General features: G+C 45.8%; 1 long non-coding RNA gene across 1 annotated transcript; it reads left to right on the top strand.

The window, feature by feature from the left end:
* The first annotated feature begins 18,040 nt into the window (after window positions 1-18,040).
* LOC139279384 (uncharacterized) lies at window positions 18,041-23,716 on the top strand. The gene is made up of 3 exons (XR_011596460.1): window positions 18,041-18,130; window positions 23,199-23,361; window positions 23,599-23,716. It is a non-coding gene; the product is annotated as an uncharacterized lncRNA (long non-coding RNA).
* Window positions 23,717-24,799: the final 1,083 nt, after the last annotated feature.

Here is a 24,799-nt window from a genome sequence, read left to right as displayed (position 1 = left end):
GTTCCTCACTCTGGAGTGTCTTATTAAAGACTGAGGTCACTGTTACTTTAACCTCCCTGTGTGCAGCCTCATCTGTGTTAGGAACACAACAACTGGCGACGAGAATACAAATCCAACGCAAAGATGCAGCAAACTGTGGGCATCCTGGAGAAGTTCTCGGAGGGTGAGGACTGGGAAGCGTATGTCAAACGGCTAGACCAGTACTTTGTAGCCAACGAGCTCGACGGAGAAGGAAGCGCTGCAAAAAGGAGAGCGGTCCTCCTCACAGTCTGAGGGGCACCGACCTACAGCCTCATGAAAAATCTTCTGGCTCCCGTGAAACCCACAGATAACTCATATGAGGAGCTGTGTACACTGGTTCAGGAGCATCCTAACCCGAGGGAGAGCATGCTGATGGCGAGGTATCGGTTCTACACGTGCCAGCGATCTTAGGGTCAGGATGTGGCGAGCTACGTCGCCGAGCTAAGGCGACTTGCAGGACAATGTGAGTTTGATGGCTATCTGGAGCAAATGCTCAGAGCCTTTTTTGTACTGGGCATTGACCATGAGACCATCCTACAAAAACTCCACTTCCAACGTTTCTGCTGCCTTGACCGCTCTGGAGGAGCATTTCAGTACTCACCATCTTCAACGTTGTGTGCTGCATGCTGTACAATCTGGCCTTCATGAGGGGCCAGCCAATACCAGCAGGAATGAATGATCCACCTCCGGAAGATAATGACAATGGGGAGGAGGATGAGGAGCTTCAACCTGACACTCTTGCGACTGCAAGCGCTGCTTGTCAGAGACTCGTCGCTCATCAATTTCAGTGAATGACACAAGGTGTGCTGAATGGGCAGCCTATTCACCTGACCATCGCACCCCACCTTCCAAGACTCCATGTATATAGATTGCTAGACAAAAATGTGACAAATCAAAAGAAAGTTTATTCACAACAAAATCATAGTGTGTTGTAAAGAAGCACAAAAGGACACCATCATCCACAGCAAATAATAATGGAAACACGACCCCTTGAAACATTCTCACCCATATCCACATGCAACTATTTACATGAGTCCATATTCAAGCAAGGTCACCATCTGTGGCCACCATCACACACATCTTTAGTGGGTCTTGTTGAGTGCTTTCCCACCCCTTCCCTTCTCCCCCTTCCCACGCCTACAGCTCCTCCTCAATGGGGTCTCAGTGCCTGGCAGCAAGGCTGGTAGAAGGTCGCTCCGTTGGCGCCGCGGCCACGCCTGATGACTTAGCAGGATGTTCCCCACCAGCTCAACCCCTGGAAGGCCCGGTTGAGGACTGCCTCACCTCAGCATGGGTTGCAGAGAGCAGCAGGGGCAAGGGCGGAATTATGTCATCCTGAGAGAGGACATCACATTCCAATAGGCCCGACACAGTGCTACTCCCCTGGGGCAGAGCTTCAGCATCTGGAGCAATCTAGGTGAGCACAAATTGCTGCCATTCTTCGGCAATGTTGGGACCCCATTGAACTGATGGGGCCTCAGACATGATGGCAGCAGTCAGTGCACGCGTGGCATCAAGTTGGCTCTGCATGAGCACAGACAGCGACTGCAGCACACCACAGAGCTGATTGATGCCACCATGCACTGACGACATGACAGACTGCAGGTCTACCATGGCGTCAGCCTGGTGCTCAATGGCTACTGCCACGTCAGCCATAGCCCGTGCCAACATGGTCACTTATCGCATCAAACATCCGTTGGTATCTACCAAGGATGGGTTCCACGGGCTGCTGAGAGGCATGTGCAATAATTGAGGTGGACTCCTCCATCCTCACAGCTACTGCATTGAGACTCTCGCACACGCTTGCCAAAGCACCCAGCAGATCGCTGTGCATCCACAATGACTGTCTTGCGGCATCCTCTAATTCGGCCTCCTTATTAGAGAGCTGCTGAGCATGACTCACGCGCGCACTCACCCTCCTCAGCTGGACCCCTGGTTTCCCGTCCCCCGTGGTATTGCTGCAGGCCACTGGGTCCCGGAACATCACACACCTCCATCTCCCCAACCACGCCTTTCAACAAAAAGCCTCTCTTTGGCCGCTGGATCCTCTGTCACGTTCAGAGAGGTGTCCTCCGCCTCCTCCTCCTCTCCACCATCACCCGCAGTGGAAGGCTGACGTGCAGGCTCCTGGTCATCTGTGTCATCATCTGAAAGCACAAAGCCAGAGAAGAGTAGTTACCTGCAGGGGAGGGTACCAGGGAAAGGTGTTCGGAAATGCCGGTCTCAGGGAAAATGGTGAAGGATTGTGGTGTCAGGGCTAAGTGGTTTGCTAGAGGCTGCAAAGGCACAACATACCGTCACTGACCTGAGGGGGTTCGGCCTCACCCACTCCCACCGCACCCACTTGTACACCCATCTGGGCCGAGACAAGTTCCTCCACCGCAGTTAGAGGTAGCAGATCAGGGTCCCCTCCTCCGGTCCACATCTGTTCCCTTCTATTGTGGGCAAGCTTGGCCTGCGAGATTAAAGAGAATGCCAGAGTTAGTGCCCTTCTATCTGTCTATCCGAAGTGCCTTACATAGTTCAGAATATGTTAGTGCATGAGAGTCTTCATAGCTCGATGTAACTTCGACCAGCTGCGAGTATTTGTGGCAATACTTGAATGAGGGGGCGAGGACCTAACAGCAATGGAAAGGATAGTGTCTTCCAGACGCATATGAAGACTGAGGAGGTAATGAGATGAGGGGTGGGTCTCCACAACGGTGTAGATAGGTTAACAGCGCATGCAGGCCCTTGGACTGGGTGAGGCTGCCAATGTGAACCTTGCATGTGGCCTCACCCACGTAAAGCATAGGGTCAAACACGTTCACATTGAGGAGAGACTGCACATTGTGCTCAGAGCATGGCATGCTTAGGTTAGTATAAAATATACTCACCCTCATCATGTCGTTCCACTTCTTGCGACATTGGGTCGCTGTCTTGGGCACCGTGTTACTCGCTGAGACTCTTTCAGTGACTTCCCGCCAGAGCCTTCAAAATGTCTGTGGCTGTGACCTCCTTCCAGCCTCCATCCTCAGTAGTTCTCAACGTCTCTCCAGGGCATCAAGCAATGCATCAATGGTGGCATCGGAGAAGGGGAGAGCGTGCTGGTGAGCTGCTGCTGTAGCTGCCATCTTCACCCTGTGAGTGAGTGCGTAGGACGTGACGATACGGATGAGGCGGTGCCACATCCAATCACAGCCGCAACTGAATCCAGGTGGCGGCAGTATGTCTGCAGCGCAGTTATAAATGATGATTGCCACCTGGATGTTGCCACCTTACTTGCCGCCCCACTTATCGCCGTTTACCGCTTCCAGAGTAATGTGCAACGCGTGATTTAATGCTGCAATCCACTCTTCAGGTGGTTGGTGGCGGCAACTACTGCCTGGCGGTAAAATCTCCGTTCAAACGGTGACACCGCCTCCAAAGCAGTGCTACAGAATTTCAAACCCCTAGTCCATGCAACCAGTCCTCATAATTCACCTGAGCTGCACCCCTCCAAGTCCAATTCACCAGAAGGACACTGTAATTGAAGTAATCACTCACTAATCGTGCCACTCATGAATTATTTAGTCATCTCTCTATCACATGTTAGATAAAGGGATAGCTGACCTTCAGTGTGTGGGATCCTCTCTTTATCTCATTGAGCACTGATGTGTTGAGCCACCCACTTGTCTATCATGTGGTGTCTGGAAAATCATATCTTGTAACTTTGTAACACTGATGATTATAAACTGGAGAATGTGAGAGTGTGACCTTTCCAGATGAATTCAAAATAAGTGAGCATGTTTCTCTGAAGTGTTCTTTCTTGTCTGAGATATTCATTTATTCATAAAGAAGCAATGGATAGACTTGCCTTACTGGGTAAATCCCTGGTCTAGAACTGTGCCATAGAAACTGGAAAGATCCCAGATTAGTCCCTAGTCTGAGTTTGTCAACCTTGGCCAGGACGTCACTTGAGTGCCTCTGCACCTCTGAGCTAGAGAATGGACAACTCAGCCAGGGTTTCTGTGGACAATCACTATACTCTTCCTGAAAAGTGCAGGTGTATGCAGGTTGGGTAAAGATAGGATCTGACTTGGCTGTGAGTCCCCAATCAAATATTCTGCTGACACTCACTGTCTAGGTTTAGACAGGAAGGCCGCGATTTCACCAGCCATGGCGAGTCAGGTGCAGCCGGCATTGGTGACATGTGGGGACCCTGCTCCTCTCTGCAGCCCGCCCTCTCGAAACAACCTTCCATTGATGGGGTTTGTTAAGCCCGCCCTGCGAGGTTCCCGGCCAATTAACAGGAAGCGGGTCTGATGATGTCATTTGATGATGCGCCATCAGCCGGTTTCCTTAAAGGGACCATGTCCACATTGATTTTGACAGTTGTGCTGTCAGTGCTCTGCAGAATTAAGGTGTTGCAAACACTGACAAGCACTGTACAGAGGTGCACGGCTGCACCCAGGCTCTCCCATCACTCCATCCAGATGCTTATGGACGGAGTCACAGCACGCAGAGAGGGTCTCTTCCCTTCCAATGGGCAGAAGAGACCACCCCAGGACACCAACGCAGCCTGGTTGCACATTGTACAGGAGGGCACAAGCAGGGATGTCATCAGCAGGAGCTGGCTGCAGTGGCGTAAACCTTTCAATAATCTCAGTAGATCACAAAACGTTACTACAAAGCCACACTCAATCTCATCCTGCTGTGTCACTCATCACATTCCCATCACTCTGCCTTCCCTACCCTATCCCTGCACATCCTTACTCACATCAGCTTATCTTGCACCTCCACCCATCCCTCTCTCTCTAGCTACATTATCACATCCCCATTTCAATAGCCACCCCTCACACTCACCCCCTTCCTTGTCCAATCATACCAACTAACAACACACAAGGGTAGGCACTTTGGTTCTTTAGCCAATGTTCATGTAAACTTTATGTTGCTGTGTTGTCAAACATTGAAATCTTTATTTTGAACACTTTACATTCTTGGACAGATTTTGTGCACCTTTGGAAGTGGCTTAGTGAGTTGCAGTGTACGGTGAGACATAAGGGTACCCCCCACAATGGTGATGAGTGTGAAAGGAATGGCTTGGGCATTGCAGGGACGTTTTATGGAGCTTGTGTGGGGTGGTGCCAACCTGGTGCATCATGCGGCAGTCAGGGTGTACAGCATCAAGTGAAGTAAATGTGCCCATGGTGAGGCCATCCCTGGTATCCCGGGCAGCATTGTGGTTGGGTGCTGATGCCCTGTGTCCTGTGCAGCATCAGTTGATTGCAGAGAAGGTTGGTGTTGTTGTTGGTGATGCTGGTGTGTTTAGTGATGTTGGTGTTGGGGCTGATTGTGGTAGGATTCTAAGGTGATATTTTTTTCAAGGGCACCGATGCTGCTGGAATAGCTGGCAGGTGAGGTTGAGTGACAGAAGCACCCTGTCAATGGTGAGAGAGGTTGCTCCAACGAGGTAACAGTGGAGAGAGAGTTCATATTAAACTGCATACAGCTCAAAAGTGTCTTCCAAATCCTGAAGGCTTCAGCTTATGACATTGGTAAGTGAGCAGCTGTGAAATGGTGGCTTTTATACCACTTCTTCAGCTGTCAACTAGTAAAAGCAATGGAGAGTCATTGAGAACCCAACTCCACTTACCTGGCGTGTTCCACGAGGGACGGCAAACACGTCAAAAAACTTGGTAAAATGCCTGGATTAAAATCATTTTAATTACCTTTAAAGTAGCTTAATTGACTGGCCCACCGTACTTGAGAAACTGGCATGGAGGCGGGTTCAGGGCGGACTTCTGACCCGCCGTCAATAGTGCTATTTTGACAGCAGGCCCGCCTCCAAACCCACACTCACAGGATTGGGAAGATTCTGGCTGAAGAGTAGCCACTTGGGCTGGTGCTGATGCAATCATGCTCCAGCACCATTGACTTGAAGAGATGAATGGGGAAACCGGAGCAAAATATAAACCTGGGTGCAAATCAAAGGGCTAGTGACCAGGATGTTCCGCTTCGGCAACAAAAATATATCCCAATGAGAAAGAAAGACTGTAAGAGAAGAGATATTCATCCGTGGCTAACTAAGGAAATAATGGATGGTATCAAATTGAAAACAAGGGCATACAATGTGGCCAAGACTAGTAGGAGGCCAGAGGATTGGGAAGCTTTTAAAAGCCAGCAAAGAACGACTAAAAAAAATGATAAAGAGAGGGAAGATAGATTATGAAAGTAAACTAGCATGAAATATAAAAACAGATAGTAAAAGTTTCTATAGTTACATACAAAGGAAAAGAGTGGCTAGAGGATGAGACTGGGGAATTAATAATGGAGAACAGGGATATGGCAGAGATGTTGAACAAATATTTTGTATCGGTCTTCACGGTAGAAGACACAAAAATATCCCAATAGTGGATAATCAAGGGCTATAGGGAGAGAAGAACTTAATACAATCACAATCACTAATGAAGTAGTACTAGGTAAAATAATGGGACTAAAGGCAGACAAGTCCCTTGATGGCTTGATGGCTTACATCCTAGGGTCTTGAGAGAGGTGGCTGCAGAGATAGTGGATGCATTGGTTGTAATTTACCAAAATTCCCTGGATACTGTGGCAGTCCCAGCGGATTGGAAAATCGCAAATGTAACGCCTCTATTTAAAAAAGGAGGCAGACAAAAGGCGGGAAACTATAGACCAGTTAGCCTAACATCTGTCGTTGGGAAAATGTTGGAGTCCATTATTAAGGAAGCAGTAGCAGGACATTTGGAAAAGCATAATTCAATCAAGCAGAGACAGCATGGTTTTATGAAAGGGAAATCATGTTTTACAAATTTGCTGAAGTTCTTTGAGGATGTAACGAGCAGGGTGAATAAGGGGCAACCAGTGGATGTGGTGTATTTGGATTTCCAGAAGGCATTCGATCAGGTGCCACATAAAAGGTTACTGCACATGATAAAAGTTTACGGGGTTGGGGGTAATATATTAGCATGGATGGAGAATTGGCTAACTAACAGAAAACAGAGTCTCAGGATAAATAGGTCATTTTCCAGTTGGCAAACAGTGACTAGTGGGGTGCCGCAGGGATCGGTGCTGGGGCCTCAACTATTTACAGTCTATATTAATGACTTGGATGAAGAGACCGAGAGTGTAACGTAGTCAAGTTTGCTGATGATACAAGGATGGGTGGGAAAGTAAATTGTGAGGAGGATAAACACAATCTGTAAAGGGATATAGACAGGCTAAGTGAGTGGGCAAATTTTTGGCAGATGGAGTATAATGTGGGAAAATGTGAGATTATCCACTTTGGCAGAAAAAATAGAAAAGCAAATTATAATTTAAATGGAGAAAAATTGCAATGTGCTGCAGCACAGAGGCCTGGGGGTCCTTGTGCATGAAACACAAAAAGTTACAATGCAGGTACAGCAAGTAATCAGGAAGGCAAATGGAATGCTGGCCTTTATTGCAAGGAGGATAGAGTATAAAAGCAGAGATGGCCTGCTACAACTGTACAGGGTATTGGTAAGGCCACAGATAGAGAACTGCGTACAGTTTTGGTCTCCGTATTTAAGGAAGGATATACTTGCATTGGAGGCTGTTCAGAGAAGGTTCACTAGGTTGATTCCAGAAATGAGGGGTTTGAATTATGAAGATAGGTTGAGTAAGTTGGGCCGATACACATTGGAGTTCAAAAGAATGAGAGATGATCTTATCGAAACATATAAGATATAGGACTCAAATTTCCTCAACCCCTTTTTTCGGTGCACTCTCCCGCGATGTGCCGACTTTGTGCGCTGGAAACGGCACCGAAAAACTTACTCACGATTCTGGCTGCTCTGCTGTGTGTCCCAGGTCCTGGCGCAGTGCTCCTCGTGGAGTGATGGGGCGGAGCTACAGCCTTGTGCCGAAAACAGTGCTGGCAGCTGCATGCGTGCGCAGTAGAGTGGTCGCGCATGCACAGTAGCTCCGTCCCATGATTGTGATGATGATGCCTGCAGAACGTATCCAGCCTCTATCCCAGGCCGCCCGCTGAGGGCTGCAAGAAACAGGTTGGTGCGACTGAGTTTTGATCAGGGTGAGAGAGGGGGGAGAGGTCGGTCGTCTTTGGCTGCAGTCTAGTGGTTTGGACCGAGGATAGCTTATCGTGTAGCGACGTCGCTTGCCATGCTGGGCTGGCTTTGCGTTCGTTTCATTGGGTGGTGGTCTTGTCATGTTAAAGAAGCACATATACAGCCATGTGCTTAACCTAAATCCCATCCTGTGTATCAATAAATAACCAACAACATGCAGTTAGGTTGTATTACAAATAATTTATGTGTGAAGCTCTTTGAAGATGTCAGTGGGGAAAAAGGGAAAAAGGGAAAAAATTCCCGCCCGAAAAGGGTTGAAAGTCGGTGGGGCGGCAGCCGTGTTCTCCCTCCCGTATCCCAGGCCGAAGGTAGGATTTACTTCAGCTCTTTATTTGTTAATTTTGTTAATTTAATTATTTACTTCAGTTCCTTAGTTTTTATTGAATGGTTATTACTGCTTGTGCTTTGCTTGGTGCTTGGTAGTGCTTGAAATGTTGTTTAGATGCAGGGTTCCTTCTATTTTTTTATTTGTTATTTATTGATTGCTTATTACTTTGCTTTTGGTGCTTTAGGTTCAGGGTTGCTTCTATTTTATTTGTTAATTAATTGCTTGTTACTTTTTGTGCTTTGTTTGGTGCTTGGTAGTGCTTTAAATGTAGTTACTTGCACCGATTCCTTATCTGTAATTAAGGTCTTTCTGTGCAGACAAAAGTGGACACATACGCTGCATTAAGTTAGTTGAGTACAACTTTTTTCTGGCCAAATTGGCATAAATGGTGTTAGTGGCTGGTAACGCCCCCTTTTGAAAAAAAAACTGACCTAACAAAAAACCTAACTAACTCATTACACTGGCGCAAATTAAATAGCCATATTTGCAACTAAAAAGAGACACCAGAAAAATCAAGTTACACCCAAAAAAATGGTGCAACTCATGCAACTCTCCTTTCTGTCTTTTGCTTTTGTCTCCTTTTTGTTTCCCTCTGTCTCCCTGCATTGATTCCCATCCCCCTGCCATATTGGTTTAACTCCTCCCCAACAGCACTAGCAAACACTCCCCCTAGGATATTGGTTCCGGTCCTGCCCAGGTGCAGACCGTCCGGTTTGTACTGGTCCCACCTCCCCCAGAACCGGTTCCAATGCCCCAGGAATTTGAATCCCTCCCTGCTGCACCACTGCTCAAGCCATGTATTCATCTGTGCTATCCTGCGATTCCTACTCTGACTAGCACGTGGCACTGGTAGCAATCCCGAGATTATCAAGGGAAATCAGGGATAGTATTAAAGCCAAGGAAGTGGCATACAAATTGGCCAGAAATAGCAGTGAACCTGGAGACTGGGAGAAATTTAGAACTCAGCAGAGGAGGACAAAGGGTTTGATTAGGGCAGGGAAAATGGAGTATGAGAAGAAGCTTGCAGGGAACATTAAGACGGATTGCAAAAGTTTCTATAGATATGTAAAGAGAAAAAGGTTAGTAAAGACAAACGTAGGTCCCCTGCAGTCAGAATCAGGGGAAGTCATAACGGGGAACAAAGAAATGCCGGACCAATTGAACAAGTACTTTGGTTCGGTATTCACTAAGGAGGACACAAACAACCTTCCAGATGTAAGAGGGGTCAGAGGGTCTAGTAAGGAGGAGGAACTGAGGGAAATCCTTATTAGTCAGGAAATTGTGTTGGGGAAATTAATGGGATTGAAGGCCGATAAATCCCCAGGGCCTGATGGACTGCATCCCAGAATACTTAAGGAGGTGGCCTTGGAAATAGCAGATGCATTGACAGTCATTTTCCAACATTCCATTGACTCTGGATCAGTTCCTATCGAGTGGAGGGTAGCCAATGTAACCCCACTTTTTAAAAAAGGAGGGAGAGAGAAAACAGGGAATTATAGACCGGTAAGCCTGACATTGGTAGTGGGTAAGATGATGGAATCAATTATTAAGGATGTCATAGAAGCGCATTTGGAAAGAGGTGAGATGATAGGTCCAAGTCAGCATGGATTTGTGAAAGGGAAATCATGCTTGACAAATCTTCTAGAATTTTTTGAGGATGTTTCCAGTAGAGTGGACAAGGGAGAACCAGTTGATCTGGTATATTTGGACTTTCAGAAGGCTTTCGACAAGGTCCCACACAAGAGATTAATGTGCAAAGTTAAAGCACATGGGATTGGGGGTAGTATGCTGACATGGATTGGGAACTGGTTGTCAGACAGGAAGCAAAGAGTAGGAGTAAATGGGTACTTTTCAGAATGGCAGGCGGTGACTAGTGGGGTACTGCAAGGTTCTGTGCTGGGGCCCCAGCTGTTTACACTGTACATTAATGATTTAGACGAGGGGATTAAATGTAGTATCTCCAAATTTGCGGATGACACTAAGTTAGGTGGCAGTGTGAGCTGCGAGGAGGATGCTATGAGGCTGCAGAGCGACTTGGATAGGTTAGGTGAGTGGGCAAATGCATGGCAGATGAAGTATAATGTGGATAAATGTGAGGTTATCCACTTTGGTGGTAAAAAAAGAGAGACAGACTATTATCTGAATGGTGACAGATTAGGAAAAGGGGAGGTGCAACGAGACCTGGGTGTCATGGTACATCAGTCATTGAAGGTTGGCATGCAGGTACAGCAGGTGGTTAAGAAAGCAAATGGCATGTTGGCCTTCATAGCGAGGGGATTTGAGTACAGGGGCAGGGAGGTGTTGCTACAATTGTACAGGGCATTGGTGAGGCCACACCTGGAGTATTGTGTACAATTTTGGTCTCCTAACCTGAGGAAGGACATTCTTGCTATTGAGGGAGTGCAGCGAAGGTTCACCAGACTGATTCCCGGGATGGCGGGACTGACCTATCAAGAATTACTGGATCAACTGGGCTTGTATTCACTGGAGTTCAGAAGAATGAGAGGGGACTTCATAGAAACGTTTAAAATTCTGATGGGTTTAGAGAGGTTAGATGCAGGAAGAATGTTCCCAATGTGGGGAAGTCCAGAACCAGGGGTCACAGTCTAAGGATAAGGGTTAAGCCATTTAGGACCGAGATGAGGAGGAACTTCTTCACCCAGAGAGTGGTGAACCTGTGAAATTCTCTACCACAGAAAATTGTTGAGGCCAATTCACTAAATATATTCAAAAAGGAGTTAGATGTAGTCCTTACTACTAGGGGGATCAAGGGGTATGGTGAGAAAGCAGGAATGGGGTACTGAAGTTGCATGTTCAACCATGAACTAATTGAATGGTGGTGCAGGCTAGAAGGGCCGAATGGCCTACTCCTGCACCTATTTTCTATGTTTCTATGGGAAAGTTTGGGCCCAATGAGAGGGTTCGACAAGGTGGATGCAGGGAGGATATTTCCATTCATAGGGGAAACTAAAACTAGGGGACATAGTCTCAGAATAAGGGGCCGCCCATTTAAAACTGAGATGAGGAGTAATTTCTTCTTTCAGAGGGTTGTAAATCTGTGGAATTCTCTGCCCGAGAGAGCTGTGGAGGCTGGGTCATTGAATATATTCAAGGCGGAGATAGACAGATTTTTGAGCGATAAGGGAATAAAGGGTTACGAGGAGCAAGCAGGGAAGTGGAGCTGCGTCCATGATCAGATCAGCCATGATCTTATTAAACAGCGGAGCAGGCTCAAGGGGCCGGGTGGCCTACTCCTGCTCCTATTTCTTATGTTCTTATGCTTCAGTGCTCTTGATGCATGCTGCGAGCTTACTTCACACACCCTGACTTCGATTTTCCGCCCAGGAGCGCTGAAAGCGAAAATTACAGCCAGTGCTTCATTGATGTGTTTGTGAGAATCTGCAACATTTCGGTAAAATTATCTCCATTTTAACTCTGGCAAACACCAGCTGTAGAATCATAGAATTTTACAGCACCAATAGACAGTTTTCAGCCCATCACACCTGTACCAGCTCTCTGAAGAGCTATCCACTTAGTCCCATTGCCCTGCCCTTTCCTTATACCCTTTTAAGCTTTTATTCCATAATATGAACAGTATAACACCATTGAGAGGTTCTCTGCTGCTCTGCTTGGGTAACAGAACACGCCTTATCTCTGACCCGTGAACCTATCCCACGAGGAGCCATGCTGGCAGAAGTCCCGCAATATTGGGCCCAAGTTTCCACATGATTCGCGCCTGATTTTTAGGAGCAACTGGTGGAGAACGGACTATTTTAGAAATCGCAATTCTCCACATTTTGTTTTCTGCAGTTCTAGTCAGGTAGAACAGTTCTAGTTTAGAACAGAATTTTTTCTTCAAAAGGGGGCGTGTCCGGCCACTGACGCCTGATTTGAAAGTTTCCACAGTGAAAATGTATTCCAAACTAAAGTAGAATGGAGCCAGTGAAGATTTTTGTAGAACTGAAAAAACCTGTTCTACACATAAAAAAATCAGGCGCAGGTTACAAATTAGGCGTCCAGAACGAGGTGGGGGGGAGGGAACTCATTAAATTCGACAATAAATCCTTATTTATACTTCTACAAATATTATACAAATAAATCCAACCTGAATAAACATTTATAAGCCAAGAAAAGATTAAATAAACCATCTTCCTACCTGTGTGAAAGTGTTTCAGCCAGGGAGAATTCTGCAGCCGTTCGTGCCGCTGAGCGGGAGTGGGGGGGAGAGAGGGAGAGAGAGAGGGGAGGGAGGGAGAGAGAGAGAGAGGGGGTGGGAGGGGGAGAGAGAGTGGGGGGAGAGAGAGAGGGGGGAGCGGGTCTCGGGTCAAGGTCAGGGCGGGGGGGGGAGTGGGTGTCAGGTCGGGGCGGGGTGGGGGGGAGCGGGAGTTGGGTCGGGTCTGGTCGGCGGAAGGGGGGGGAGCGGGTGTCTGGTCGGCGGGGGGGGTGGGGGGAGCGGGTGTCGGGTCGGGTCTGGTCGGAGGGGGGAGGGGGAAGAGCGGGTGTCGAGTCTTGTCGGAGGGGGGAGCAGGAGCTGGCCGTGGGAGGAGCCTTATTCACACAGCCCCAGTGAGGCCATTCAGCCAGGGCTAGGGGCTGCGTGCTTCGGGCCCCTCCCACACAGTTCGGCGCCTGGAGCTACTGCACTTGCGTGCCGACTGTAGCGCGCATGTGCAGAGATCCCGGCACTGTTTTCAACGCCGGGACCTGGCTCCGCCCCCCCCACAGCTCGTGCTGGCTGCGCCGAGGGCCAGAGGACCTGTAAGTAGGTGGAGAATATCGAGGATTTTTTTAGGCGCCGTTTTAGGCGCGAAAAACGGGCGCCCAGCTCGGAGGGACGCCCGTTTTTTTTCTTGTGGAAACTTGGGCCCATTCTCTCTACTGCATTAACACAAATGTGAAATGATCCATTTTATATGGATATAAAATATGTAGTGTAACTGAACTCCTGTACAGCAAAAATAATTAACATGTTGTGAAGTGTACTCAGAACTAAAGCGACTAGCAGGAAGAGTTAAAAACTGTGGCCTGGTTCCTTACCGTGGGTTTCAACTTCAGAATGCTGTACTCTCCATTAGGTGTTCTCGCGAAGTCGAGTAAAGTGGGTTTTTCTCTATAAAAACAATTAGTCATCTTGATGTCAGAAACGTTACAATGCCTCAGCAAAAAGAACGTTATTTCCTTACAGCAAATGCCTTATCATCATAGGCACCAGCCATCCCACACCAGCAAGCAGCATTGTTCATTCAAGCAGGCTGAAGCCGGGCATTCAGACAATGGGAGTTCCTACCATGAGTTAGTGAGGGGCTGCTTCATATGAAAAGTGTGTGAATGTTCACTTAGAAAGGAAATAGTCTCAATAGCCCCAATCAATTCCTGTATCCTGAGATTGTAAACTACCTTGAAGTGAGTTTCCTGCATTTCTAAAGCCCCTAATTTATCTTTAAACATGCTTGTTGCATTTGTTGTCTTCTAACTGGCAGTCGATGCTTTTATTCTGAATGACTTTAAGGCCTCTTTTAAACATACACGCTGCCATTTTCCCAGGGACTGTCTGTGCTATTGTTCTGCACCTAGATAAATAATTCCAGTAACAATAATGGCCTGGCCACATTTCCCTCACCTAGATACAGTCCACCCAGTCTTTGTAGATATGAACTCTTTTTATTGTCCCATAAAACAAGATGGAGGACCTTCTCGCATGTGGGTTTATTTACAGACTGTCAGAGCTCAGTCACAGTATGCCAGGGCTCAGTGCCAGTCCATACCATAGTTCAGTGCCAGCAATGCACGTCAGGTTTCAGTGCCAGTATGTCAGGTCGGGCTGGGACTCAGGAATCCAGCTCGAATCTTTATCCCACTGGGTTGAATAACGATTTACCTGGATTGGTTCAGATTAGTGATGACTCACACTGGCATATTATGGAAGAGACACAGCACAAAAGTCAAATTTGTTTCTCTTTTTGTGACTCAGAAATTTTAAGACAACACGAAACAAAATTATTAAAATCTGGAAGAATCCAAATTTTAAATCCAGAACTCTGAACATCAGAATTCTGAGTTGCATTCATCTAAGTTGCTGGTGGTGGAGGGAGTGGATGTTTAAGATATGTATAACCAAGAGTGTGTTACTGTCTCTTTTCAAAGGGGACTTATAAGAGGTATATAGAATGCTTAACAAGATAAAGATAGAAAACCCAAAATATTACATTCAAATACAGCAAGGCAACAATGTAAGCGGGTCACAAGTTCAGGGCTGTAAAAAACAAATTTAGCAGAGACATCAAAAATTATTTATTTCCTCAGAGGATAATCAACTGCTGGAATGGTTTCCCAGGAAGGGTGGTTGAGGCTAAACTCATGACTGAACTCATTTAAGAAACGGAACGACTGCTACCAACGAACTGGAAGCTGCGCAGAACATTCTTTGTATAAATATCAACTTTCATAACGTTCATTAATCCAATAAAAACACTAATTCAACATAAGCCGATAGAAACAACAATTCAAATTTTAATTTTAATTTTATTTTCGGCTCAGCTCGGCAGCGCATAACTGTAAGCTTTCTCTCTGGGCTCAGTTCTGCAGCCGCGATCTCTTTTCCCCACCCCCTCCCTGTTGGTCATTTTTAACATTAAACCATCATCAGCCATGTCTATTATTACTTACATTTAAAGCTCGGTAGATGCTGACTGTTGACAGACTCCAGGAGCTTTCGCTTCTCAAGCACACCAACTCCACATGAGGAACCAGGAACCGAGCCGGACCAACCATCAAACCACCACATCGGCAACCAGAAACACGTTAGAAATTACTGGAAACCGTCAGTATTTTTACTTTTAATAATTATAAAGATGATTTATTTCATGAACAAGCCACATTAATGCATCAGATTGACTGCTGCCTATGAAGTCCGCCAAGAACAACCAAGAAACCATTGGAACTGCGCGTGTGCATGCACAACCAATTTATGTCGTTGGCAGCAGTTGCGTCCTTTAAGAAATGGCTAGATGTTGTAATGCGAAGATAAGTTAATGTCCGGCAAGAATAAGAGTAAATGGGCAGAAGAGTACGCTTCATTTGAATTTACTTGCCTAATCAATGTATTCAAGCGGTTTATACAAATGCCTCAAGGAATAATAAAGAGAAAGACTTGCATTTATAATGCACCTTTCACGACCTCAGGACGTTCCAAAATGCTTTACAGCCAATTAAATGTTTATGAAGTATCATCACTGTTGTAGTGTAGGAAACATTTAAATCTTAAAAGAGCATTTTTCCCACAGTAGCACATGTCTGGTAAAGACTGCCAGAAAAATAAATTAATTCTGAGTTATAAAGTAACTGGATCAATACAGATTGAGGAAGTGAATTAAGAGGAATATAAAAATTAATAGATTCCAGCAAGTATAGAGAACCTGGGCAGGAATATTCATGATTAAGGTGGTCATGAATTATTGAAAGTGTGGGATTGACTGGCTAAATGGTCTTTTCTCATCTTATATCTCTCAGTTTTCTTATGCACATAGAGTAATGAATCCCTGTAATGGTTTGTATGGACTAAGTGTCCATATGTGGCTCAGTGAGTAGCACTCTCACCTCTAAGTTAGAAGATTGTGGATTCAAGTCCCACTCCAGGAACTTGAGCACATAAATCTATGTGCTGACACTCCAGTGCAGTACTGAGGGTGTGCTGCACTGTCAGAGGTGCCGTCTTTCGGATGAGACATTAAACTGAGGCCCTGTCTGTCCTCTCAGGTAGACTTAAAAGATCCCATGGCACTATTTCAAAGAAGAGTAGGGGAGTTATCCCTCAATCAACATAACAAAAACAGATTATCTGGTCATTATCACATTGCTGTTTGTGGGAGTTTGCAGTGCACACGTTGGCTACCGCATTTCCTCCATTACCGCAGTGACTACACTCCAAAAGTACTTAATTGGCTGTAAAGTGCTTTGAAATGTCCTGAGGTTATAAAAGGTGCTATATAAATGCAAGCCTTTCTTTCTTAATGAACCCCTGTAATGGTTTCTATAGACTAATGAATCCCTGTGATGGTTTATATACACCAATGAATCCCTGATGGTTTATATACACCAATGAATCCCTAATGGTTTATCTACACCAATGAATCCTTGTGATGGTTACACATACTAATGAATCACTGTAATGGTTTATACAGAATAATAAATCACTATGAGACAGCGCAAGATAGTAATCTAATTGAGGAGTAATTGAATAGATAGAATCAGATAGCTCTGGAGAAAAGCAAGAGAAGTTTTCACAACCTATTTTTTGAACCCTGGGATTAGATTGCTGACATGAAATCCCTATGGGAGTTTTGTTATTTATTTTACATCATAAATAATGTTCTGATTTTGTGTCATGACTTTTAGTTTTGTGACTGTTTCACAATCCCCCCAGGATTTTTGTTATATCTTTTATGGCTTGTGGATTCAAGTCCCACTCCAGGGACTTGAGCACACAAATCTAGACTGACACTCCAGTGCAGAGCTGAGAGAGTGCTGCACTCTCGGATGTGCCGTCTTTCGGATGAGACGTTAAACCGAGACCCCCATCTGCTCTCTCAAGTGGATTTAAAAGATCCCATGGAACTTTTTGAAGAACAGCAGGAGAGATCTGGCCAATATTTATCCCTCAATCTACATAACAAAAACTGATTATCTGGTCATTATCACATTGCAGTTTGTGGGAGCTTGCTGTGCGCAATTGGATGCCGCATTTCCTACATTACAACAGTAACTACTACAAGTTACAGTAGCAAAGTGGTTATGTTACTGGACTCGTAATCCAGGCCGGATTATTGATCCGGAGACCAAATCCCACCATGGCAGCTGGGGAATTTGAATTCAGTTAATTAAATAAATTTGGAATTAAAAAGCTAGTATCAATAATGCTGACCATGAAACTACCGGATTATTGTAAAAAGCCATCTAGTTCATTAATGTCCTTTCGGGAAGGAAATTTTTTTTTCCTTACCCGGTCTGGCCTATATGTGACTCCAGACCCACAGCAATGTGGTTGACTCTTAACTGCCCTCTGAAATGTAGTCAGTTGTAAAAAACCACTACAAAAATGTATACACGGGCTGCAGCGGTTCAGGAAGCTGGCTCACCACCACCTTCTCAAGGGTAATTAGAGATGGCCAATAAATGCTGGCCATGCCAGCAATGCCCACAACTTATGAATGAATTTTTAAAAACTTCAAAAGAACCTAATTGGCTGTAAAGCGCTTTGGGACGCCTTGAGGTCATGAAAGATGCATTATAAATGCAAGTCTTTCTTTTATATAATAAATAACATTCTGATTCTGTGTAATGATTGTCAGTTTTGTGACTGTTTCATACCTGAGTAATACACAGTAATGATCATACTGAATGATTGTGAGCTTATTTGAGAAATATATATAGTGATTTACCATCCAGTGTAGACTTTCGCTTTCATTCTCAGCAGTTTTCTCAGCGGTACAGCTGTTTTTTGATGAAAAACAACCCGGCGAAGTTTCCTCTTTATTTTTTAAGGAGTTCCGGCCAAATTTTGAAAAGACCGCTGGGGAGCAAATCACCCACATACACCGCAGAGAAAATCGGCAGGATCTAAGTTTGGCCTCAGCGGGGACCCATACACACCGCCGAGAAAACTACCCACGGAAAGCTGCCGGAAACAGGCCGGTAGGTGAGTACCTTGCAAAGAAAGATAAGTTAAAGGTTTTTTTATTATTATTTTTAAAATTCTAAAATGGCGATTATGTTAAAAAGTGTCTTGAGAATGTTTTAGAACTTTTAATTTTTTATTTAAGTGAAAAAATATTTTTTGAGTTTTCCCCCCTCCCTAGGCTCAACCACAGCCTCGGGCTAAATATTAAATATTTACCGTCCATTCCGGTAAGAACCGCCCATTTCACCTAGTTTCGCCTTTAACCACAGAGAAACCACCGAGAATCTTGGTGCAAGATCCATTTTCTTGCCGGGCGATATTTTTTACCTTTATTATGGAAATTTTCGCCAGCGTTAGTTGCAGAACATTAGCGGTGTTTCTGGGCGGCAATCGGGCAGTGAGGGGCTTTAGGGAAAGTCTAGCCCTATGAACTTAATTTGAATAAAAGATTAAAATCTCTCATTTTAATTGTTTCTTCCCAACTTTTCCTTTTTCCTCTCTTTATCACTTGCAGTACTGCTTTAGTCCTTACACATCTGCATCTGCCTGGGAAGTCAAGATGGTTAGTTGGCCACAGACTATATTGTAACCTTGACTAACAGAATGCAAGCGGTTGTGTAGCCGGACAGATGTATATTAGCAGCATTTCAGCAGGTGAAGTTTCCTCCAGGAGAAGTGCAGCTGGTGAAACTCATAGACATCTTTTGGCTAAGATCATGCGTAACTGACCTGACAGGGGAGTAGCCACCATGACCTCCGGGTGGTTCTCCCTGGATCAGGAAGGTATATGCTTGCTTTTTTGGAAACAGGAGGTGGGTGGGGTGGCTTGACCCATCCACCTCCACGGAGGTGTGTGGGGGACCTGACCCATCCACCTCCATGGCACGAACCTGGTATTGCAGTACTTCCAGGAACGGTGCAGTGGCTCTAGGCCTTTTGGCTAAGAGCATTGGCGCAGAGTGATCCTTGGCGTGTGCAAGGTGACCTCTGGCGTTTGTGATTTGACAAAGAATTGGAACGATTGGCTACGAATTTAAAAAAAAAACTCATAGACATCTGCTGCCATTCAAACCATTTGAACAGGCAGAGAAGGCCTCAGTTTAGCATCCCATCTAAAAGACTGCAGGATAGATTATTGTCTGAATAGTAATCTTTGCCAGCTCTTTATGGAACCCGCAAATTGATTTCATATATAGGGCGGCTGTCCTGCTTTATCAGATTACTGCCCAGATGGTGAAGATTAAAATCTATTCCGGTATCTCCAACAATGTAGCATTCTCTCGATAGTGCACAGAGGTGTCAGCAAAGATTAGGTGCTCAAATCTTGAGCCTCAATTTTCCCCAATGCCGTTTTTTGCTGAATTGCCAGACTTACGCCCATTTTCCAAAAAAATAAGTAGCAAGTTTTCCCATTCTATTTTTTCAAATTGGCGGTGTGCAGCCTGTCCTTTAGCTTTGGGGGGGTGGAGCCTAATGGCTGCATAAAAAAATGATGCCCCCTCCCCCCCTTCTGTGCATGCGCAAAAAAAAGGACGTTTTTCGTTTTTGACGTGATTACTATGGGCGCGCATGCCCAGTACAGCTCCTGGTCTGCATTCGGCCATTTTTAAAGAGCCAGTTGTGTGTGAGAACTTTAATTCTCATTGGAAAAATCTGAGCTGCAGTACAAGATGCAATGCAGCTCGAGGATCAAGAATTTCTCACCAGAGGAAATGGAGGCTCTGGTTACTGTAATGGAGGCCAGATGGCATGAGCTGGACACCAGCAGAGGTCACCAAAAGAAATGAAGAAAGGCTGGAACCAACTTGCAGAAGATTACTGCGCAATGGTGACCACCCCCAAGGTTTACAGGCCAGTGGCAGGACCTTGGTCAACACAGAAACATAGAAAATAGGTGCAGGAGTAGGCCATTCGACCCTTCGAGCTTGCACCACCATTCAATAAGATCATGGCTGATCATTACCTCAGAACCCCTTCCTGCTTTCTCTCCATATCCCTTGATCTCTTTAGCCATAAGGGCCATATCTAACTCCCTCTTAAATATATCCAATGAACTGGCATCAACAACTCTCTGCGGTAGGGAATTCCACAGGTTAACAACTCTCTGAGTGAAGAAGTTTCTCCTCATCTCAGTCCTAAATGGCCTACCCCTTATCCTATGACTATGTCCCCTGGTTCTGGACATCCCCCAACATCGGGAACATTCTTCCCGCATCTAAACTGTCCAGTCCCGTCAGAATCTTATACGTTTCTATGAGATCCCCTCTCATCATTCTAAACTCCAGTGAATAAAGGCCCAGTTGATCCAGTCTCTCCTCATATGTCAATCCAGCCATCCCTGGAATCAGTCTGGTGAACCTTCGCTGCACTCCCTCAATAGCAAGAATGTACTTCCTCAGATTAGGAAACCAAAACTGAACACAATATTCCAGGTGAGGCCTCACCAAGGCCCTGTACAACTGCAGTAAGAACTCCCTGCTCCTATATTCAAATCCCCTAGCTATGAAGGCCAACATACCATTCACCGCCTGCTGTACCTGCATGCCAACTTTCAATGACTGATGAACCATGACACCTAGGTCTCGTTGCACCTCCCCTTTTCCTAATCTGCCGCCATTCAGATAATATTCTGCCTTCGTGTTTTTGGCCCCCAAAATGGATAACCTCACATTCATCCACATTATACTGCATCTGCCATGCATTTGCCCACTCACCTAACCTATCCAAGTCGCCCTGCAGTCTCTTAGCGTCCTCCTCACAGCTCACACCGCCACCCAGTTTAGTGTCATCTGAAAACTTGGAGATATTACACTCTAATTCCTTCATCTAAATCGTTAATGTATATCATAAAGAGTTGGGGTCCCAGCACTGAGCCCTGCGGCACTCCACTAGTCACTGCCTGCCATTCTGAAAAGGACCCGTTTATCCCGACTCTCTGCTTCCTGTCTGCCAACCAGTTCTCTATCCACATCAGTACATTAACTCCAATACCATGTGCTTTGACTTTGCACACCAATCTCTTGTGTGAGACCTTGTCAAAAGCCTTTTGAAAGTCCAAATACACCACATCTACTGGTTCTCCCTTGTCCACTCTACTAGTTACATCCTCAAAAAATTCCAGAAGATTTGTCAAGCATGATTTCCCCTTCATAAATCCATGATGACTTGGACCGATCTTGTCACTGCTTTCCAAATGCGCTGCTATTTCATCCTTAATGATTGATTCTAACATTTTCCCTACTACTGATGTCAGGCTAACCGATCTACATTTACCCGTTTTCTCTCTCCCTCCTTTTTTAAAAAGTGGTGTTACATTAGCTACCCTCCAGTCCATAGGAACTGATCCAGAGTCAATAGGCTGTTGGAAAATGATCACCAATGCATCGACTATTTCTAGGGCCACTTCCTTAAGTATTCTGGGATGCAGACTATCTGGCCCCGGGGATTTATCGGCCTTCAATCCCATCAATTTCCCTAACACAATTTCCCGCTTTATAAGGATATCCTTCAGTTCCTCCTTCTCACTAAACCCACTGTCCCCAGTACATTCAGAAGGCTATTTGTGTCTTTCTTCGTGAAGACAGAACCGTAATATTTGTTAAATTGGTCTGCCATTTCTTTGTTCCCCATTATAAATTCACCTGAATCTGACTGCAAGGGACCTATGTTTGTCTTCACTAATCTTTTTCTCTTCACATATTTATAGAAGCTTTTGCAGTTAGTTTTTATGTTCCCTGCAAGCTTCCTCTCGTACTCTATTTCCCCCCTCTTAATTAAACCCTTAGTCCTCCTCTGTTGAATTCTAAATTTCTCCTAGTCCTCAGGTTTGTTGCTTTTTCTAGCCAATTTATATGCCTCTTCCTTGGTTTTAACACGATCCTTAATTTCCCTTGTTAGCCACGGTTGAGCAACCTTCCCATTTTATTTTACTCCAGACAGGGATGTACAATTGCTGAAGTTCATCCATGTGATCTTTAAATGTTTGCCATTGCTTATCCACCATCAACCCTTTAAGTATCCTTTGCCAGTCTATTCTAGCCAATTCACGCCTCATACCGTCAAAGTTACCTTTCCTTAAGTTCAGGACCCTAGTTTCCAAATTAACTGTGTCACTCTCCATCTTAATAAAGAATTCTGTCTTATTATGGTCACTCTTCCCCAAGGGGCTTCGCACAACAAGATTGCTAATTAGTCCCTTCTCATTACACATCACACAGTCTATGATGGCCAGCTCTCTAGTTGGTTCCTCGACATATTGGTCTGGAAAACCATCCCTAATACACTCCAGGAAATCCTCCTCCACCGCATCGCTTCCAGTTTGGTTAGCTCAATCAATATGTAGATTAAAGTCGCCCATGATAACTGCTGTATCTTTATTGCACACATCCCTTATTTCTTGTTTGATGCTGTCCCCAACCTCATTACTACTGTTTGGTGGTCTGTACACAACTCCCACTAGCGTTTTCTGCCCTTTGGTATTCCGCAGCTCCACCCATACCGATTCCACATCATCCAGGCTAATGTCCCTCCTTATTATTGCATTAATTTCATCTTTAACCAGCAGCACCACCCCGCCTCCTTTTCCTCTCTGTCTATCCTTCCTAAATGTTGAATACCCCTGGATGTTGAGTTCCCAGCCTTGGTCACCATGGAGCCATGTCTCCGTAATGCCAATTCCATCATATCCGTTAACTGCTATCTGCGCAGTTAATTCGTCCACCTTATTCCGAATACTCCTCGCATTGAGGCACAGAGCCTTCAGGCTTGTCTTTTTAACACACTTTGCCCCTTTAGAATTTTGCTGTAACGTGGCCCTTTTTGTTTTTTGCCTTGGGTTTCTCTGCCCTCCACTTTTATTATTCTCCTTTCTATCTTTTGCTTCTACCTCCATTTTATTTCCCACTGTCTCCCTGCATAGGTTCCCATCCCCCTGCCATGTTAGTTTATGTAAGTAATGGTCAAGTAGTTAATATAAGTAATATTTTCATTTATTCACTGGAATTGCAATTGTAAATGTGACCATCCATATATGTCCCACCCAGCAGAAAGACACCTTCTCTAAAAAGTTATATTTTCATCTTTGCAGAGGAAGGTGGCACACAACAAAAGGGAGAGAACTCGAACAGGAGGAGGCCCAGCAAATCTGCACCCACTGACACCCTTGGAAGACAGGGTTGCTGCTTTGATGGGTCCTGCCTGGAGAAAAGCAACCACCACTGCACAAGCTGGGCCAACACTCAAGGGAGAGGGTAAGTCCTGCAAATTCCACGGTCTGGCTTTGCTAAATGTTAAGTACTGCACAGGCTAGCCATGCTTCGGATCATGGGGATGTCACCGTCAGTTACACTTCGGTTGATGCAATGTGCTATCATTCATCGTGGTCCTTCAAATCAGCCTGCTGCCTGCACTGTGTGAGCCTACTCATGCCACCCACCCTGCCCCCTCCTCTGCTGCTAACCATTTGTCTGTTCTGTTATATTTTACAGAACTTGAGGCCAACCCTGATGATGCAGAAGAAGATTCAGACGACGATGAGCCTGAAGAGAATATCTTCCAATCCCACCTTCCAGACCAAGATCATGGAGGTGAGGGGGAGTGGGTGAGAGATGGATGAAGACCCCACTGTTGTACTCACTTTGGAAGAAGTGCAGGTGCCGCCCATTGAGATGACAGCCCCTTTCCTGAGTGGTACGTGTTGTTCGGACATTCCACAGTTTCCCACCATCCAAGGCTTGGGATTCCAGTGGGATGCAGCAAAGTACATCCAGGGCCCCACCGTCCGAGGCTGCGGGTCCCAGTGGGATGCAGCGAGCCACACCCAGGGTGAGGAGGGGAAGGAGAGCTCGACAGCACTCTATAGAGGTGCAGGATCTAACAGATGTGGTTCAGATGATGGCAATGAGTGGGGAGAGCATTGACCTTACACGATCACTCCTGGACACCATCAATGCGGTGGGTGATGAGGTATCGGGACTGTCGGGAGAACGAGCAGCACACTCACGCGAAATGGGAACACTGTTCGGGAACATGAGGGAGGGAATATCGCAGGTAGCTGATGCACTGTCAGTGAACATGAGGGAGGGAATATTGGAGAGTTAGCTGCTGCAATAAGGGAACATGCCCAGACCACATGCCCATTGACAGAATTAACTGCCACTCCCACTCCAATCCCCAGACCAGCCTCTGAAGAGGCCCAAGGGCCCAAGCCGGGCCCTCCACATTACTGCCGGCCTCCCCCATGCCCCACCCCCCACCCCCCACAAGAACTGCGCATAACATGAGATGTTCGAAAGAATTAAGCTTGGTACCTGATACGTCCTTACTAGACAGTATAAATGCACACGAGGCCCATGCTTGAGAGAAGGTCAGTCTGTGACCTGTCCTTTATTCCATAGCACTCAAGTGCAGGAAGTGGGTGGAGCTTCCCCTTTTATATCTGAAGGTCCAGGTTAGGAGTGTCTCCCACAAGTTCACCAACAAGTGGTCATTGTTTTCAAGGTGTACAACTTAGGTCAGTTTATACATGGGTTACAATGCTGGTTGAATACATGATAGTACCAACCCGAGAAACACTGTGCCACCGCTTGCGGGCAGGGGTGGAGTCACCAAGACCAAGCACAGCAGGTAATCTTAGAATAAGGTGAAGGAGGGATGGGTGCAGCCTTTCTTTGCTGCTGCTGTTGTTGT

The sequence above is a fragment of the Pristiophorus japonicus genome, chromosome 14 (assembly GCF_044704955.1).
Source record: "Pristiophorus japonicus isolate sPriJap1 chromosome 14, sPriJap1.hap1, whole genome shotgun sequence".
NCBI classification, from domain to species: Eukaryota; Metazoa; Chordata; class Chondrichthyes; family Pristiophoridae; genus Pristiophorus; species Pristiophorus japonicus.
Note: the sequence above shows the minus strand (reverse complement) of the source record. Positions and strands in the feature narration are given on the sequence as shown.